This window comes from Parasteatoda tepidariorum, chromosome 11, assembly GCF_982258835.1.
Source record: "Parasteatoda tepidariorum strain Cologne lab strain chromosome 11, Ptep-v5.0, whole genome shotgun sequence".
Lineage (NCBI taxonomy): Eukaryota > Metazoa > Arthropoda > Arachnida > Araneae > Theridiidae > Parasteatoda > Parasteatoda tepidariorum.
The window spans coordinates 41,551,271-41,564,722 of record NC_141765.1 but is presented as its reverse complement, the minus strand read 5'-3'; the positions used below and the strand labels follow the sequence as shown (position 1 = coordinate 41,564,722).

At 28.9% G+C, this 13,452-nt stretch overlaps 1 protein-coding gene across 5 annotated transcripts in view; it reads right to left on the bottom strand.

The window, feature by feature from the left end:
* LOC107448564 (divergent protein kinase domain 2A) overlaps positions 1–13,452 on the bottom strand; it is a 61,523-nt gene that overhangs the window by 43,918 nt on the left and 4,153 nt on the right. Inside the window, exon 3 of one of the 5 annotated variants that reach the window (XR_015430394.1) lies at positions 4,330–5,592. The exons of the other annotated variants lie outside the window; for them this stretch is intronic. The gene's annotated coding sequence lies outside the window, so the exon portion shown is untranslated. Of the gene's footprint in view, positions 1–4,329; positions 5,593–13,452 lie in introns of those variants that run through there. 5 annotated transcript variants of the gene reach the window in all.

The following is a 13,452-nucleotide window of genomic DNA, read 5'->3' as shown; positions in this document are numbered from 1 at the left end:
ATATAGAGAGAGAGAGAGAGAGAGTATAATTTTAAAATGCAAGATACCAGTTCATTTGAGAAAGTCAAAATGCTTTATTCTTTAATTTTTCTACTTATTTAAAACAATTTTCTTTTCTAAAAAAAGCATGTAAAAAGCACAAAGAGCGCAAGAATTTATTTAGAAAGTATAAATTATGTAGTTTGTATACAGTAAAAAATAAATTTCCTTTCTGCAGAAATATTTTTTTTAAATTTGCAATAATTTAAATATTAAAGTATTCATAAAGTATACCTTATTTTGTTAAATGTAAACGCAAGAAGGCAAGCTCAAAACAGCTATTTATATCTATATACTTCCAAAATATTATCCATATACCTTTATCTACATATACCTTGTAAATGTAGATAAATTGTTCTGCTTTGTCTATTAAAACTTAAAACAAATTATTCTTATTGTCGTAAGGATGAATTAAATTCTTCTTAATTGCCATTGGTGTCCTTGAACACTAAATTATTTTCTCCCGTAGCTCTCCTTTAAAAAAAGATGCGCACTTTTAGTATTTATACATGTATGTTCCTATTATATTTTTATTTAAATAAAAGTTTATATTATTCATGGGTTATTGTAACAAGTTTAATGATAAAATACCTGAAATTTAAGCAGAAAAAAAACTATGTAGTAGTCATTATTGTATATTCATTGATTGTAGACAAATTTGATGATTTCTTTTAGAAAATTATAACTATGATATCCATTTTGAAAATTCTAACCATGAGAGCTGAGGTTTTATTTTAATCTAATATCATGCATAAAATGACTAGAAACCATAACTACAAACAAAATCATTTAAAGAAATAAAAATACCTACATTTCATAACACCGACAGATTTCAGATCTTGGCACAGATTTGAACCGTTGAGTGATAAAAAAAATTTCCTCCTTCGAATGAAATTAAATTTTTAACATTTAATTTTGATTATCAGTCTTAACCTCAAATTTTAATGCTGAAAATGGGTTTTATATTACCGTCTAGGAAAAAAATTTATTTCCTCGGCTGCATCCATGGAATTTACATTGTCAAACTACTAGAAACTTCATATTTCTTATTTTCACACCCAAAGTTTAAAAAGAAACATAACACACTATAAAAAAAAAACTTTTAAATACTATAAAAAAAAAACTTTTTTAATGATTGGTAATGGGTAAATCAACACTATAGAATTATGTGGATAGGAAAATAGTGCAAATACAAATCATGATGCGATTCGTAAATGACCTAACTATAAACAAAAAAAACTTTTTTTAATGATTGGTAATGGGTAAATCAGCACTATAGAATTATGATGTTGATAGGAAAATCGTGCAAATACAAATCTCGATGCGATTCATAAATGACCGAAATATGAATTGCAATTTGTAATACATGCAATGAGAGAAACCAAATTGAAAAGTCTTTCATAAATCCCTTTAATGCAAACTACAATGAGTGATTCGTAAATTGGGCCATCACAAATTGTGCCATTAAATTCGTAAACCACACTTTTTTCAAAAAATATGTGCAATTCATAATTTGTAAAAAAGAAATCCATGAATCTGCAGAATTTATCATTATTAATCATTAACAAAAAATCAGCCTTTCAAATTTATAAAATTAATGAACTGAATAAATGAAGATTTAAAGAGAATAAAATTAACACTCTTAAAATCAATGAATGAATTTAAAAATTACTGGAACACTAAATACAAGTGCCCACAAACACTCAGAAAAAAATTCCCTAGCTTATGCAGAATGATTTTATCGAATTTCCTTGATTATTGTAACTATGAACAAATGGCATAAATAATTAATTTTTCAGTTATACCTTATTCTCATGCAAAAAAGATATTATGAAATACTGATACTTGCTTTAAAAGTTGAAAAGAAAGCTTTTTTTTTTAATTATTAACAAGACCATTTTTTTAGCAAAAATATTAGACTTCGAGTGTATTTAAAATTAATTCATTTTCTCTGACTTATTAAGTATCTTAATTAAATTCCCTGATTTTTTTCAGATTGATGAAATTCCCTGCTGTGGCCACCTTGAAAGAGACCACTGAACTGAAACACAAAAATTGTCAAGAAGAAATTACACCAACTAAGAAACAAATGCTGTCATGTTTGAAACTTCAATATGAATCTAAACACATATTTAAAGCATCGAGCTTGAGTTTCACTCTTCAAAAATTTTTGTCGGGAGTGAAAATACTTCTTGTAAACTTTTTAATATTTTTTCATGCATATGAAGAAATAATTTTGAAGATCTTGGGGGAAGGCATTATAAGTAGAATATTTATCTTGAAGATGATGATTAACACTAGTTGAAGAAGAATGGGTTGTTCCTGGGAAAAAGTGCCGAAAGAAATATAGGGATGAATCAATTTAGAATATTATTATTCCTTTGTCCAATTATTCTATTCTTCAGAGTGATGAAGATAAACTAATTTAGTGACAAATTATTTTCGATAAATAATAAATAAATAAAAAATTTTGCAAACAAGTTTCATCAAAATAAAAATTTATATTCATTTTTAATATGCATATTAACTAGTAAAATAATACATTTCTGAAAATGGCCTGTAGGGTGTGATTCAGACCAAGCCCCACTGGGCACCCCTGTCCATCAAGAATTCAAAAGCTCAAGCGTTTCGTATAAGTTGGAATAGTTTTTGCCAAGGAAAATTTAAAAAAAAAAAAAAACATGTATTGGCTATTAATTGCTTTAATTTATTGCCAAGGCTCTTTCTTTAACTTTAGAATTTGTCAACACATTCAACTGTGTTGCCAAAAAAGAAAGTGTGAGAAATAATAACAAATTTTAATGAAATCAAAACATTTAGCAACCATATAACAGTTTTTGAATTCTATGCTAATATGCTAGGCAGATGTAGAGGGAATCACTAAAAATAAATCTTATTCCACACTTAGTGGTATAAAAAGATTACCCATTATATTATTGATTTTTATTTACTGAGAAAAAGGTTAAATAAAATAACAATTTAGTCTTTGAATGTTAGGAAATATGTTATGCACATTTCAGCATGGTAAAGCATGAAGATGATAGTAACTAGATGACAGGCTGTTAATCCGTTATTGTACAAAAAGTGACTTTCAGGTTTGAATTTAGAAAATTGCTATTTCTCTGAAACTGTCAATAACTGCAGTTGTAACTCAAAATAGAATAAAATCTTGGGGATGAATAATAAGATGACCTTTTCAAATTTCTTGTAGATTCCCCTTTTATGTCAATGAATGAATCAATTGTGAAAATCTTGGTCCAATTAATCTATCATGCAAAAAAGTTGAAAATATTATGGAATAAAGGCTTTTGGTTTGTTAAAAAAAATGAAGAAAAATTTAAAATTTGGCAATTTATCCCTGTTTTAGCAGCTTCAGAAATATTTTTTTTGACAGCATTCCAAGATAATTTAAATTTTGGTCTAACAATAATACTGTGTAGAACAAAAATTACCAGATTGAAGTGATAGTATTGTTTTGCAGTCAGCAAAACTAATCATAATGTCAGATTTCCAAATCATGTGAATATGAATCATGATGAGTGATGTATAAACCAGGGGAATATGAATCATGATGCATTGTGTATAAAAGTCATTAGGTGAAGGATTTGAAGAATGTACATGCTAATGTGTGTTGCGATATGCGATTCGCAATTCATGGAGGATAAATTTGTGACGGATTAAATTTTGCCAACCAATTATAAAAATTAAGGCTCACAGAAATGATAAAAAAATAAATCCCCAGCATTAATGAAATTAATGTATAGTTAGGTATAGGTAATAATAAAGTTAATGTAGTAATTTAGAAACATATCTAGCAAAAAGGAGACCATTGTAAAAAATCAGTATATCAGCATATTTTTAATAATTTTGCATGGTTAGAAATATATCACATAAATAATATCAAACAGCTTGAGCTTATGTTCAATGAAATATTAAGGCATTGGCTATTTTATGAGAGCCATGAGAATAATATTTTAACAAAAAAATGCTTATGTGAAAATCTGTTATCAGGCAGTGACACTATTTTTAGGAAGGTCCGAATATTGATGTCAAAAAATCAACCTCAAAAAACATAAGTGTAAGGAATACCGGGCAGTGGCACTTAACCTTAAAAAAGGTCACTGTATGGAATTTTGAAAATAAGACTGAATGAATTTTTTGCAGGGATGGTGTTGAAAAATTTTTGTTTCTCAAAATAAGCAATGACCCAAAAGAGTTAGTTTATGATCTAGAGAATCAGTGACCTTTCAGTAATGAGTAAGAAAGTAAGACTTTGCATAACCAGATAAATATTTTTAGAAATTTTATTTCATAGTAATATACACAATATGAAACATTATCTAATACTTTCTTTTTAAAACTTTGCACAGGGTAAAAACAGAACAATAAGTTTTTAAAATCTTTAAAAATTTAAAACAGTACAAAGTTAATATAAAATTAACTTTCAGATTATTATTATAAATATGAAACTCACTTTCATGCAAGTTTTTAGGGCAATATATTTCAGTAGTAGGCAAATTGGTTCATTACATACATTCTTGTTGAATTTGGAATAAAAACTAAAATAGCATTTTACAACAATTGCTCTTAAAAGTTAATTATAAAACTTTATTCTAAAAGGGGTAGCAGTATAAAGACTAGAGAAACCGTTCAATAAAAAAAAAATCTTGCACAATATTACAGTTAGCAAATATCTTCTTTTTCTACCTTCTTCAGAAGGAAAAAAAATAAGACTTTAATCACACAATTTTAAAATGAAGATTTCACCATGTGATTAAAACACTTCACTTAATAATATTAAAATTTTGATCTGTGCACAAATCTTGTCGCTATTTCTACATTTAAAGATATTAAATTTCAGAATAGAAATGAAAACAGAAATTCATGCATACTAAAGATCTGAAGTCCTTAACAAATGGAAATATGGTACACTTTATAAAAATACGAGAGTTAAAAGTGCAGTATATTTACATAATTGCATTCATATAAATGCTATTATATTATGGTACTGGTTCCTCTGCATAATAAAATGAATGGTAATGATCTATACCACTGTTAAATTTTATGCTGAAGCCAAACACACAAAATTTGAATATTATGTAACAGAAATAATGAAGAATAGATTTTATATTAGGTGAGAAATGCATTAACACATGTCCTTTTTAGAAATGAAAATAAATCTTTTCACTTTTTGTTTTTCTTTTGCTTAAGTTTCTTTTCGATATATTTTCTTTCTAGATCATGAATAAAAGTTTCTAAATACTCGGACGGATGATCTTCAAAATCACCATAAAAATCAAAGGCGTGTTTTTCCAACATATCATAATCGTTTATTGGGGACAAAACATATTGCATCAACGGTTTGGGTAACTTGGATGCAGAAATTATCTTACGTAATTTTATCAATGCTGATCTCATTTGTACATCACATGGGTACCAAGAGTCTTTTTTTGAGGGTCTTTTGTCAACAAATTTCCAAATGAATACAATATAATTTATTGCTGCTTTCTGTTCCAGTGTTAGTATATGTCTCATATCTGTATGTTGATATACCTATTAAATGAAAAATATACATTTTATAAAAAAAATAAATAAATAAATAAATAAAAATAAACATGAATAGGACTGGGCAAACATTGGAAAATACGATCTATCCATGATGTGCGTGATATTTCCTGAAACATTATAGAAATTTATGTTTACACATATGATGAAGAACATTGTTCTCACTATTGATGGTTTCAAGTGTGTGTGTGAAGAACATATCTTCCGATCAGACATTTATGATCACAAGCACCAGCGTTTTCAAAACACAGATTTCAGATCTTAGTAAAGATTTGAACCATTGAGTTACGGAAAAAACTTTCTTCATTCAAATGATATGAAATTTTTAACATTTAATTTGGATCGTCATTCTTAACCTCAAATTTAAATGTTGAAAGTAGGTCTTATATTACCGACTAGGGAAAAAAATTGTTTTTCTAGGCTGCATTTATGGAATTTACATTGTCAAACTAAGCAACTTAAGTACAAGAACATTTTCTTCTGATTCTAAGTAAACAATGATTGCTGCAGTGATTATTGTTATCTTTCCATGTTTTTTCCATTTAATAAATGCATAAAAAATTGCAACTTACTAATATTTTTTTTAGTCAATTTACTTTGTTTTACTTTATAACACACTCCTTTTTTTTAAATGTTAAAAGTAATGTACTAAATCTTCGCTGAGAGGGGCAATGATTCGGAAGTTACACGAGCCTTATGGAGTCAGATGTTCTTTAGATTTCAATGTTTCTCAGCAAAGTTTTCATTGTTCTGTTTATAAAGATTTTTATAAATGCTGGCTTAATGTGAGTTTCAATTTTGATTTCAGATTTTTAATTACTCCTTTGAAGACATAGTCTGAGGCAGGTTAATTTCTAGAGCATGCTCCCTTTTGGTCTAGGTAGTACTGCTTTTTTTTTTAATTTTATTTTTATTTGCATGTTACGTCATTGATATGAATCATCAATTTTTTTTAAAAAAATTGTTAATTAGACAAACTTATAGCATTTTTCCACTTTTTTGTTAGGAAACTGAGGATTGAGTTAATTGCAAGAATATAATTCCTTAATCACGCAATCAAAAAGTGCAAGAATTAAAAACTATGTGGAATATAATGCAAAACATTTTTTAAAATAAAACATCACAATGTATTAAAATACAGCAACGTTAAAAGACTACACATTACAATGCCAAAATCTTAACATCACCCAGTCCTAAACATGAATTGCTAATGTGTTTCAAATAATAACAGATATGCCATCCTTAGACTTTTTTTAACTCTGGCATACCATAATAAACGTAACAAATTTAGAAAGCAAAAAATTTATTCATTCCTTAAATTGATTTAACTAAATTTTATCCCCCAAGGATTACAAAATACTAAATTAATCTTTTTGTTTTTAAACAGAGTGACTGATTTACCATTTTTTTTTAAATGCTTTGTAAAAGCTTCTCTGAAACTTTTTCTTCCCAGTTACCAAATTCTTCAAAGTATGTTTTGACAAAGAACAGAATTAATCTAAATTTCTATTATGAGACAGAAATTGTTTTTTTCAGGTCGCATCATTCCAAGAAGGAGTGGTGTATGCAAGAATCTTACAAGGACAGTGTTAGAACTATATATGCACACACTTTAACAATACATCGCAAGTACATATATTATTGCAATCTTAAAGATATACAAGGAAAAAATTCTTTTGCTAGTACTTTTTTTTTTGGACTTTCAAGAAAAAAGAAAACATTTCTTAAGCTAATTAGTGATCACAACACGTCAATATGCCATTTGGGAAGAAGACCAGTTCCATGACTAGAGCATCTCCTTCACTGCTCAGATGTATGGGAATGTATTACAGTAGAGAGCCAATTATGCAGAACAATCGGGACCATCGCTATTCCAAATAACTGATTTTTCCGGTTTTCTGAATCGCTACAAAAGCAGTTTTTTTTTATTGTCAAACTCAACTAATAAAATATATATATAAGTAGAATAATTTTAAAAAACTCTTACTTCTTTTGACAGTGTGGGGAACTAATGATTATTTCTAAAATGATGGTAAACATCTTTTAAAAAAGAAAGAATTCTGAAATCTTTTGAGGAAAAAAAATTTTTTTTTTAAATGGCGGGTAAATGTATCGAATTTTGTGCAGGTTTTCTGGATTTCCAGTATTCTGATTTCTGGATAAGAGGTTCTGTACTGTACAAAGTTTCTCTTTACATAATATTCTTCGCATTTAGATAGACAAAAAAATATTTTAAAATTTTCTCGATCCTCACTTTAAGTACTAATTTTAATGCAGTTTTGAGTTCCATATAGTTTCCAAGCTTAAAAGTTTTCAATCTATTTAAAAATAAAGTCATACTAACATACTTTTTACTCCTATGGCCAGGGCCGGCTTATGCATGCCGCAGCCCCTAGGCAATGCTCGTCTCGGGCCCCCACCCCTACCGTCTTCTAACTTCCTAATATATTTTTTCGTTTGATTCGCGACTAAATCCGAGTTTGAAAAGGTTTTGTGTCTTCTTCAATTGTTCACTAAGCTTATTTTGTTGCTCTTGCCGCTTTTTACGTTTTTCTGAACCACTTTGGTGTTTTTTCTTTACGGGTACCTCCGACATTTTGTTCCTGAAAAAAATAATCTTTCGGTTTAAAACAGAAATGAAATTTTCACCTTAGCAGCTCAAACATATTGAATTTCCTTCTTAATAATAAACACCCAAACTAATAATATTTGATAACGTTGAAATTAAATAAAATATGTTAGTAATTGAATAATAAAACGGCACTTCACATTTGTCAAGTCCTGTATTAGGTAATAAAATATGTAAAAAATAATAAAGCTTACGTATAGTAATTTTAACTTCAGTTTACACTACACGGATTTTTACTCGTCGTTTCACCGATTTTCTCGAAGCCCGAAGCACTTCTGCAGTCTTTATAAATAAATATCCAATACTTAGCTCTAAATTTGTAAGTTTTGAAACACAAACTGTAAAACTCTCTTTTCATTCACAACCGTAAAACTCGCAAACAAATTGCACGAAGTGAAAATTCAACGATTACATTAAAAATGTTTCAAAAATGTTGTCTATGACACAATACAACGTATGTATTTAGCGGATCGATGAATTCCCCAGTCATGCGACGAAAGAACCAGTACTGCCAACCTTATTTTTACACACTCTTTGGTAGCTTGGCCATAGAATATACATACCTATGGTAGGTACCAGAACAGTAAGTGTGCATTCACAATGTAGAATTTTGCGCGTTTTTCAAGTGTGTTGTTTTAAAAAGCTGCTCTTGCTGTATAGTCATCTGATTAGTCGGAGTTAAAATTACCGCGATAAAATTGCTTGCGATTATATTACTGCGTTATATATGAACTAACTACCATAATATTAATATCTAATTTGGAATGCGTTCAGAAATGTACTAAAATACGGTCGATGTCTATCTTCATTATCTATCTTCATTATTTGTACTGTCTTAATTGTTTAAAGTTGATGTAAAATATTCATATGAAGTAATTTTCTCTATTCTTTACCACTCTCAGTTAAAAAGCTTCCACTTGTATATTAATTTTAAATATTTGAATATGAATGAACATTTTTAAAATAATGTATAAAGAGAGAAGTAGAAAATATCCTATATAGGAAATGTTTCATGAAACATTGATAGTAATGCTAAAGCCAAATGAAAACTTGTGACCACATACCAAGTTTCAAAGTATGTAGATTAGATTACTTACATGTATATATAAAAGAGTAAAATCATTGAATGAAAAACTACCAGGGAGATTATTTTAATAAAAGAATTTTGGCAAATTACAAAGGAAGAATATTAAAAGTTCTAGATTTATGATTCATTACCCATTTAGATGGCTGACTATAGCAGCAAGTCCCAAATGGTGTTCTGCAGAACCCTAAGATTATGTGGAAGAGTAAAGGGGTACCCAGAGTTAGTTTTTTTTTTTAACCATTAATTATTTTAAAATGTTAATTATATTTAAATCTAATGAATAAACAAATATCTTTCTAATATTTCAAATGTCTGCCTGAAATTAAGGACATGTTTTAATAAAAAATTGCCTTAGTATTTCTTTTCTGGCCTCTCAAATCAAAATAACTAAATTTGCAAATAAAGAAATATCTTTTTTTAATAACCATTTTCAATGTTTATAGCAGTTCACAGGGCCGGATTAAAAACTTCCGAGGCCTTAAGCACCTAAAAGAATTTGATGCTCCTTAAATGTAATCAAGAATATCAACACAAAAAAAGAATATATTTTTCTTAAATAAAATTAAAGTTAACAAAAATAAATAAACTTAATAAAATAAATAAAAATAAAAATGAACTGGCAAATTCATACTTTTTGCAGAGAATCTTTTTGGTAGAAACAAATTAAATCAAAATCTTTCAGTTAACTATTTGAAAGGCTGTGGTTTTAAACAATAACGCATATTTTTTCATGTATAATATCTTAGAGCCAAAATATCTTAGAGCTAATCATAAAAAATATTGACAATTCTGGTGCATTATTTTGAAAAAATATCCTGCCCTTCAAAGAGTAAAGCTATTATTTTATTATAATATCGATAAAATATAAACCTAATTTTTTATTCAAATTTTCTGGGTGTTCTGTAATGTCTTCTAATATGCTTTATAAATTTTTGTTAAAAATTTAGTGATAATTATGGGTCTCAATTAATATTCATCTAAGAAAATTCATATATCTTACTTTAGCAAATTTTTATAGAGAATATAAAAATTCAATACAGTATAAAAATACAGTTAATAACCAATAAAAATAACTATCTTTTTTATATTTTATTTACCCCTGAGAATGTTGGCGAAATCTGTGACTAGAAGTATTATTAACAAAATTAACCTGCTTTCGTGTTTGTAACAATGGTAACTAGCGATAAAAATTTCCACTACTTTCTGACTAGCTAGAATATTGAAATCTCTACTGTTACACCATGCTTACCTACAATACAAGTTTCAATAGTTTGCTGACCACAACAATCAGAATTTATTAACCTAAATAGGACCTATCACCAATAGATATTTTGATCACTTTCCATATAACTGAAATGCTCCAAATTCAACTAGTTTTCTAACAACAAAACAAGTTATGATTGCTCTCTGACAACTGAAAGCTAAGTTTAATGTCATTTATAACAAAAGGGCAATTCCATGATGTTGGACGAGGACGTAAAAATTAAAGATCAATTTCTCTTAAAAATTCTCTCTTAAATAATAAATGTTTGAAATTATCAAATTTTTATATCACATATTTAATACGTCATAACCTATCAAAAAACAATTTGTTTAATAAAAACTAATAATTTATATTAAACAGATTAAATTGTTATTGTATGACGTAAATCACATGAAAGGAAAAAATAATTACTCATGTACAAATTGTCTTAACTCTGGGAATTTGTTAGCAATTTAACAGTAAACTTGTCTGAATTTTGATGTTGACATTTGAATAAAGAATTCAATGCAATTCTTTACTCGTAAAATATGATGTATAATTAGTATGAAATTTTTTACTTTGGTGTCAGATCTAAAATATTTGGTATCAGATGTAAATTCTTTAGGTTTAATATAAATTAACATAATTTTAAAAACTGAAAGTTACTTTAATATTTATCTCACTACTATAAACAATTTTTTCATTAAAGAGCTTCTTAAAATTTAAATTGTCTTCCGTCTCTTGTTGGAATAGGTGGATAAATGTGTCTTATAACATTTTCTATCTTGTAAAAGTTAGTAAAAAAAAAAAAAATCACTAATTTTAACTGTGCAAAATTAAAATTAGTATATTAACATCAATGTAAATACAACTCATACTTAAGCAACATTTCCTTAAATCTAATAATTTTAAAAATCCAGGAATAAATTAAATTTAAAAAAAAAGAAACTCTAAAAATGTTTCTATTTTTTCTATATAACATAGGGAAAAAATGGAAAATAAATGTAGAAAAGTTCACAATTTTTAAATACAATAAATAAAAAAATCTATTAAAAAATGTGTTACTGTACATTAAAAGAAAAAAAGACTATTTTTTTACTATATTCACAACAATTTTTTCTACGAAAAAAAAATGATCGGGTAGAATAATTTTATTGCTATATTTATCACCTACCTAAAATTAATCATTTCATAGTTTTTACAATCTATTTGATTTGATGTATCAATGCAGACAATATTAATCACAATACGTTTTACTTGTATTTAGTGGCGTATCAAGCGGGGGATTAGAAAGACAATCCCCAGTTATGGCCTTAAAAAAGTGCTAAATACATTAAAGTAATTAAAAATGAATTCGAGAATAATTTATTTCCTCTCTTTTAAATACCCCACCCCCTAGTTTCAGTTCCTAATTAGGACCCAATAGTTTATCCTATTTACCTAAGAATTTAATAGGACGTGTATTATTATTGTAGTTGGCTTTGCATGTAAGCTTATAACTTTTTAAATAATTTTTTGCAAATTGGCAAGACAATAAGAAACAGCAAACACTTATCCTTAAATCGAAAACAAACATCTTAAAAGTGTTATAAAAAATACATGCATTAGTAATGTACACTGTTCAAACTTAAGCCAAATCAGATTAATGTTCTTACGTTGTCCAGTTACATTGGTTTAAAGCTGTGAAATCTTATTTAATGTAAAATTTAATTTATGAAATCAGTTTTACAGAATTTTAACTTATAACAATCCCAAAAAATACCTTAAGTCTAACATTATATCATTCATACTTATTATTATGTCAGGAGGTACAAAAAGTTTTTCCCCAGTGCTGTAAGCCTTAACAACACCTTTGTTTGTATGAGCAAGGTTTGGTACTTTACATCTGAATGTATATAGCAACCCTTTAGCAATTATTACTGCTAACCTTAGTATAAACATGTACTTAACCTCAAGTGTTTTTGAATACAGGACCAAGTCGCGTTGTCGACCACCCAAAAAATTATATATATATAAACTGCTGTTTGTAGAAAATGCAACACCATGAAGGAATCATCAGAATCAAATGAAATTCGCAGCAAATGTCAATTATAGGATATTATGCAAATTAATAAAGTTTCAGAGCCATCGCGCGTGCGTGGCGCGCGCAGCGCCCTCTGAATTGATGCTGAAAGCGTATAAATAAAGTGCTGTAGCGGGACGTTGAAAATAGTCTATGATTATTTGTTAGTGGCAAACGTTTAGTGAGACCTGAGTATGCCTCCACGACGGAAGAATAAGAAATTCAAGCAACTTACGGAGTTTGAACGAGGGAGGATAATCGGCCTTCGAGAAGGAGGATTTTCCTATCGCGCTATAGCAGCTCGTATGCAGCGGAACAGTTCCACAGTGATGCGAGTTTGGACCGACGAGCACCGAACAACTCGAAAAACAGGCACTGGACGACAGAAGGTGACGTCAGAGCGCGATGATCGACACCTGCTGCGCATGGCGGTGAATGATCGCACAGCTTCCTCCAGGCAGCTGGCAGCACATTGGTCTACTGCTACAGGTGTACAATTGTCGGCTTCGTCAATTCGTCGTCTGCTGCGCCGTGGATTGCGTGCAAGGGTGCCATTACACAGGATTCCCCTCACGGCGGATCATCGACGGCTGCGTCGGCAGTGGGCTCTTGAGCACAGAGACTGGCGAGCTGATTGGCACCAAGTTGTCTTTTCAGATGAATCACGCTTCAATTTGTGGACCCATGATGGCCGTGTTCGTGTTAGACGTTATGCCGGTCAACGCTGCCTTCCTGAGTGTATTATTGAACGACATAGTGGTCGAACACCCGGAGTTATGGTCTGGGGTGCGATTTCGTATCATGGACGATCCAATTTGATACGAATT